General features: G+C 40.5%; 1 long non-coding RNA gene across 1 annotated transcript; it reads right to left on the reverse strand.

Annotated features, from left to right (window-relative positions):
* Nucleotides 1–5,688: 5,688 nt before the first annotated feature.
* On the reverse strand, nucleotides 5,689–6,994 carry LOC117674532 (uncharacterized). The gene is made up of 3 exons (XR_004593893.2): nucleotides 6,883–6,994; nucleotides 6,608–6,674; nucleotides 5,689–5,894 (listed from the first exon to the last, which is right to left on the reverse strand). It is a non-coding gene; the product is annotated as an uncharacterized LOC117674532 (long non-coding RNA).
* Between the last annotated feature and the right edge of the window lie 693 nt (nucleotides 6,995–7,687).

Raw genomic sequence — 7,687 nt, forward strand, 5'->3', positions numbered from 1 at the left:
TAGCTACTGAGTCACCACGTCCCTTAGATGTATATTGATGCAGAAATATTGAGAATTCAGAAGAGTTTATATATTTTTAAGCACCTTTGTAGGTTTAGCCTCCCTAGATGATTTCCTGATTTGGTCTACCTGATGGGACTAACATGCAGGTCCAATCCAGTAGAGTAGCTATGCAGTGACTGAATATGTAGTGACAATTCTATGGGAAGAAAAAAAATAAATAAAGCAACATATTTCACTCGTTATGTGTTTTCAGGTTTCTCCCTATAAAAAAATCAATTTTAAAAATTAGAATCTTGCTCTTTTTTAAAAGTACAATTAAAAAGCAACAAGAAAACAACAAGGCAATGTTCAATAACCAATTATTACTATTTTTTTTTAAAAAAAAAAACTGGGCTTGTAGAGAGAAATTATAGGGCTTCCTTCAAACCCTGCATATAAAATCCATTCTGGGAATAAAAAGGGATCCTTAAACAGTTTTTATATACAGAGAAAATAAATGCGTTAACTGAACATACAAGAGGAACCAACAACTCAGAGGTAAATATTGCCTGACTTCTAGGATATAGGTAAGCCACTGTTATATTAGCAGGGTTATAGAATTACCCTATCATTTTTAATGCTCCATGCTTTGGATATTCTTCATGCCATTATCTACAGCTCCAGCAAGAATCAGCTTCCAAGGACAGCTACAATAAAGAGTAAATTCTGCTCATATTCAGCAAATTTCCCCTATTCAATAAATGCTTATTTAAAGAACAATTATTATAAAGCAACAGGAATTATCGTGTTGAAACCCATGCACCAAAGAAAATCCCCAGTATAGAAAATCAGTTTTCTGCAGATTAATTCACACAAAACTAGATTATGTGGCACTTGTTAATATATTACCGAAAGTGCTTTGGAGATAACATTGTCCATCTATTTCTCATTCAGTCTGTGTTAAAAGTTCCCTTTCATCATTCATCGGTCTAGGATACATTGAGAGACTGGATGTCCTGATCAGTGGTTGGTTGCTACTGGTTCATCCTGGATCGGGCAAACCGGTAGCGGCGGTGGTGAGAGGCTCCGCCCACCCGCCCGAATGCTTTTGCACATGCTCAGAAGCTTCTGCGCATGCACAGAAGGGTCACGCATGTGCATGAGCGCACCCACGCCTACGAGCAAACCGGTAGCGATGGGTTTTGAACCCCCCCCGGTCCTGATACATGCAATTGGCTACTTATATGATTCTGTTACTTGCAATGGAAGATCTCAGAGAATTCAGGAACATTCCATTCTAGGGGATGGATCCTTTTCTAGAGCATTCCTAAAGTCTTCCAGTTCTTTAAAATAATAATAATAATAATAATAATAATAATAATAATAATAATAATAATAATAATAATAATAATAATAATATTGTGAATGCAGCAAAATCGCACAAACTGATTACAAAGCTAGACACGACCAAGTTGCTAAATTAATCCCCTGGTCATTATGTAAAAAATACGATTTACCTGTATCCAAAAAGTCATGGGAACATAAAGTGGAAGAAGTTATAGAAAATGAGAAGGTAAAGATCTTGTGGGACTTTTGAATACAGGCGGATCGTCACTTGGAACACAACACGCAGGATATCACAGTTGTTGAAAACCAAAACGTACAATTTATTGACATCGCGGTACCAGGAGATGCCAGAGTCGAAGAAAAAGAACTGGGAAAAATAATGAAATATCGCGACCTGGCCATCGAAACTACACGGCTATGGATGAAATATGTAACTGTGATACCCATTGTAATCGGGCCACTTGGTAACCATGTCCATGAATTTTATAAGATACATCAACAAATTGCAGCTTCTTGCAATAACACTAGCGGAACTGCAAAAAACTGTGCTACTTGGAATATTGTACATCTTAACAAGGTACTTGGTTGATACCTAGGGCACTGGCAGCAATCCCTATCAACCATTAGCACCAGTCAATGGTATTTGTGATGCATTTTTGAATGTTCAGTTGACTGAGGTTCATGTTTAATGAATAAAGTAAATGATAATAATAATAATACATCTGCCTATCCAAAGTCCTTGGAAAGGATTTGATTGGTAGACAAAAATGCCAAATCCACTCTGAACATCTGGCTGACGTACAGCGAACATAATAATAACGCTGAACCAGTGGTGGGTTTCAAATTTTTTACTACCGGTTCTGTGGGTGTGGCTTGATGGGTGTTGCAGGGCTTGGTGGGCGTGGCAGGGGAAGGATACTGTAAAATCTCCATTCCCTCCCCAATCCAGGGGAAGGTTACTGCAAAATCCCCATTTCCTCCCGATCAGCTGGGACTTGGGAGGCAGAGAATAGATGGGGGCGGAGCAAGTCAGAATTTTTACTACCGGTTCGCCGAACTACTCAAAATTTCCACTACCGGTTCTCCAGAACTGGTCAGAACCTGCTGAAACCCACCTCTGCGCTGAACCATTTGAGAATTGCCAGTTCAGCATAGTCTGGAGGAAGAAATGAACATTCTTCAGAATTCTCCATCACTAGCCGTGGAAAGTCTGATGTGTACCACAGTTGGCTGAGTTCATGCAAGTCTTTAAGCCCTGGAGCTCAGTTTACAAACCACAGTGGCTGGGTTCATTCAGCATACTGAGCATAAAGCAAACAAATTATTTGATGACTTAGTGTGGTATCTGACCTCAAGTATGTTAAGTGTCAATTGCAGCAGTTTTAGGAGTGATAATGAAGAGGGAAATTAAACTCAGTGAAATTCTCATCCCATTGTTATTTAACACAATATGTTAAATTAGAAGCAAACAAATCATGTTATGGTTTAAGGCATGGTGGGCACTACACCGTTGTGAATATTAGGAATGCTGGCAAATTTGAAAGAGAAATTAAGAGCACAGCACTACAAGTTATAATCATACTGTCAATTAGGCTCATAAAAGCTCAACCAGTAAAAGCCAAATGTCTGACTATGAACTATTTATTTCATAGGCTCATATTCCCCTTGCCCAGCCTTTGATTCTAGACCCTCCAACATGGAAAGTAAATTATAAAAGAATTAAGTCATGGATTAAACCAATAGTTATTGAATGGTATATATGGCATCCTTCATAATCGGCTACTATTTCTCCAAATTCCCCACCATCTAGTCTAGTCCAAGCTGAAGAAGCATCTGGGATGAGAAGCGAAATGTCTTCAAAGAAAAACCAGAAAGTCCAGTTGCTTCTTGGAAAAAACACCTTTGAGATATTTCTCCAAAGCTTTAATGGAAGAGGATGGTCTTCATTGTTTTTTTTTTTGAAAGATAACAGAGAGTGTAATCATCCAAAACTTGAGAAGAGCTAAGTGTTTCAGTAGGATAGTGCAGGCATAGAAGAGCCTTCTTCCTTGCTTCTATCCTTCTGGTACCTTGAGTGGAGTAAATCAAAAGTAATCCTTTTTGAATGGAATACCCAGGATGGGCATATACTATTCAAAAGACTGGGGCAAAGCTATAGGGGTTATGGAAAGGTACTTAAGGAATACAGCTTGCCTGGTGTCAGGCACCAAGAATCAGGACCACACATTAAGCTCCAGTCAAGCCAAGCTCCAGTTAAGCTAAAAGGGACAAGTTGGTTCTGTGGCTAAGACACTGAGCTTGTCGATCAAAAGGTTGAATTCCTAGTGCCGTGTAACAGGGTGAGCTCCCGTTACTTGTCCCAGCTTCTGCCAACCTAGCAGTTCAAAAACATGTAAAAAATGCAAGTAGAAAAATAGGGACTACCTTTGGTGGGAAGGTAACAGCATTTTGTGCGCCTTTGGCATTGAGTCATGCCCATCACATGACCACAGAGATGTCTTTGGACAGCGCTGGCTCTCCGGCTTTGAAACGGAGATGAGCACCAGCCCCTAAAGTCGGGAACGACTTTAGGTTTTCCAGTTTTTCAGGAAAAAACTGTCCTTGTGTCTAGTTGTTTTGGTGTGCAGTGCTCTATAGCATCGTTTTGAGGGTAGGAGTTGAAACAGTTTATGTCCAGGATGTGAGGGGTCTGTAAATATTTTCACAGCCCTCTTTTTGACTCGTGCAGTATACAGGTCCTCAATGGAAGGCAGGTTGGTAGTTATTGTAGTAATGAAGGTTTTGGGAAAGATAAGTGTCTATGCCTACAACAATCAGAATAGTGCAAGCAATGATTTTCGCTGGAACACTCTATGGAAGTGAAAGTTGGACTTGGAAGAAGCAGAATAAAAAGAGATGTGGTGACTTTGAACTTTGGTGTTGACAAGTCTCCTGAGAATATCAAGGACAGCCAAGAAAACAGACCAATGGATCATTGAACAAGTCAACCCAAATGACCAAGCTCAAATGATCATACTTTGGACAAGTTATGCAAAGATCCAGATCTCTGTAATATATATAATATATATATATAATGCTAGGGAAGATGGCAGGAAGAAGAGAAGAGGACCAGGAGAAAGATGGATTGATTGAATTACAACAATGATGAGTACAGTTTTGAAAGACTTAAAGGATCAAGTTGGGGACAGAACTACCTGCAGAAAATCTATGTGGTTGACACCAATCACAATCAATTGCGATATGGAACTCAGAGTCCCCTTCTTTATGCATGGGAATATTATTATATTAAATACCCTATATAGGACATATAGCTATTGTGTATCCAGATGCATTAGCATGTATTTTGATCAAGCAATTAAAAAGATAGAAGGACCAGATTGGTGTCTAAGTAACTGGGGTTAAATGAATTTGCAAGGTCTGCATCTTAAAGACTGCAATCAGGAGAAATTCAATGAATCATCTTTGTCACTGCTGCAAGGGGAAAAGCACTTGAATACCTACGGAAAAAACAAACCTAAAAGTAGCTCATTTTATTTGTGGGTTGCAATGTTACATAGTCCTCCACACAAGGAATAATGATTGAAGCAGGACTGTTAAAAATATAAAGCCACAGTGTGAGATGCCTATATACTGTTCTGTACAACTCTATTTTTAAACCTGCAATGCTAGAAACAACTTATTTTCACATGCAGGATTTTTTCCTCTCTCTCTCTCTCTCCCTCTCCCTCTCTCCCTCTCTCCCTCTCTCCCCCCCTCTCTCTTTTTGTAAAGGAGAAGTATCTTGCAAAACCCAAAGATGCTTCATCTGAAAACAAAGCCAAAACTTTCCATCTTTGGCTTGGAGGAGCGGAGGGAGGAAGCATCAGAGATAGTTGTATGTGTGTTGACTCATTGACTTCAATAGAACTGTTAGGTGTTTTGTGCCAGCCATGGCAGTTTCTTAAGAGGCCACCAGATGGGAGCAAAGAGGCACCTTTGATCCCACTGGTGGGTCAAGGGGCTCTGGCCCCTGCAGCCCCATTGGGGAGAGTTAATGGCCCTCCGGCCCCCTCACACACATTGGTAAGGGAGGGGCCAGGGGCCCCTATAAGAACCCCTGCACAGGGGCTGCTCTTTGGCTCTTGTTCTAGCTTTCTGCGGGACTGATCCATGGGCTCAATCCAGGCATGGATGCCTCCATGCCAGGGATCTCATTTTCTCTACTTTATTCCTAAATAAAGATTCAACTTGATTGCATCCTTGCATGCTGCCTTTTCTTGGAAGCGCCCTCAACGAACCATCGATCTTTGTGAGATCTCTCACAGGAACTTGCTAATGTATCATGTTGATAAAACATTAAGCATTTGAAAACACCAAATTGGATGTGAAGTCAGAAGGGGAAGGTTTTTATAACATCGAAATACATTACAATAACATTAATCTTTCAACATTTGGGTTTAAGCAGCCCCAAATATGCTAAAAAAATATTATCTTCCTTAGTTTGGTCTCCATAAATGGCCAGGCTCAGATGATGCAACTTTGGATACATGATATAAAGGCCCAGCTCTTTGGAGAAGGCTGTAAAGCTAGGAAAAGTGGAAGGAAAGAAAAGAAGAGGATAACCACGGTGATTGGACTCAGTTGCTGTGACGATGGGGGTACTGTCATGGGAAAAAAAATCTTGCCATTTATTAAGAGTCAACACCAACTTGATGGCATTTAATCAACCAGTCAGTCAGTCAGTCAATCAATCAATTCAGTTTCTTGTGAGCCTTTGAGAGAAAGTTTGTCTGTGTGAAAGAGGCTGATTGTATCTGAATCTCAGTTTTGGGGAGAGGCTGAAGGAAGCCTAGAGATCTCCCTCCCCGTACGTGTTATTCTGCAATGATATTATTACAGAATATTTAAGTTTAAGAAAGATATCCATTCGAGTTTCTATGGACTGTGGAATGTTTTTGTTGAGTTAGGGATGTCTTTTTCAGAGACACTTCATTGCGTTCTTTTTCACTTCATTTCATTTTGTCCCATCCTGTCCCATCCCATTCCCTGAATAGCTGTAAAAAAAAAAAATGGGCAAAGCTTTTAGACATTTACCAGTAAAAAAAAAAAGAGAATAGCAGCGAATACCAGTTTTCACAGAATGTCATTGTCATAGTAATTTTTGTTTTGCATCTGGGCTCCCTAAAGCAGGTTGGTTTAATTACCATGCCGACCCTTAATATCTGCAAAATAATTGAAACGCATTTGAAACAGAAACCTTGAGTCATATAATATTTTGGTTTAACTCATGAATACTTACTTTCTGCATCGGGAAAGGTATTCCCAGTTGCCGCTCAGCCACAGTTCTAGTCTGCTCATGAAATTTGCTTTCAAAAAAAAAAAAGAAAAAGAAAAGGGGGGGGGGAGAAACATATTCAGTCCAAATCAATCTAGTTCTTATTCTTTCAGCTACATTAACACCACCCCCTCCTCCTCTTCTTTCTTCCTCTATAGAGGTCTAACTCAATTTAGGGAAACAGAATATGTCAGAATCAAAATAACCCACAAAGCAGATTTTAATGTTATTGGTGTTACCACGAAAAGCTCAGGATAGCAGGTTGGACTTAGCAGGATACCGAAAACATAGTAAGGATGGTGCCAAGTGATACGTCTAGGGAGGAAGTTTGACAAAACAGTATCTTAGCACACCAGGGCCTACAGGCCTCTGTATCCATGGAAACCAATGAGCCCAAGAACCAATTCATATGTTGTAGATTCTCTCCAATATGGGCATATCACTGTTCTTGTCAGATATTAATCATGTTATTGGTATAACCTCAGAAGCTGACTCACAGGAGGCCAATGGGTGAGCAGAACATGCTGGGATGCTGAAGTTCCTCCATATGTCTCCTAGAAGCTTCTAGGGATGCTATTGTTGCTGTGTCTGTTTGTGACTTTGTCTATGGAGATTCTCAGTCATCCAGATCATGGCTATCTCAAAGTTGTTTTTTCAAAAGGCAACTGGACTGGGTTTTTTTTTTCCTTTTTTTCCCCCTTGAGGAAGAAGAAGACATTTCACTTCTCATCCAAGAAGCTTCATCCGTTCTGATGGGATGGTGGAGGGATGGAAGGATTTAGTTCTGACGGGATGGTGGTGGTGGGGAATTAAAGGATTATATTTCTTTGCAGTCATCTTTGCAGTCATATTTACGGGACCGCCTACTACCACCAATAGCCTCCCACCGGCCAGTACGCTCTCATAGAGAGGGACTCCTCCGGGTGCCGTCAGCCAAACAGTGTCGACTGGCGGCCCCTAGGGGGAGAGCCTTCTCTGTGGGGGCACCTACCATCTGGAATGAGCTCCCCCTGGAGATACGGAGGATCCCGGATCTGCGCTCCT

Source organism: Pantherophis guttatus, chromosome 13 (assembly GCF_059756535.1).
Source record: "Pantherophis guttatus breed Tessera chromosome 13, ASM5975653v1, whole genome shotgun sequence".
Taxonomy (NCBI): Eukaryota; Metazoa; Chordata; class Lepidosauria; order Squamata; family Colubridae; genus Pantherophis; species Pantherophis guttatus.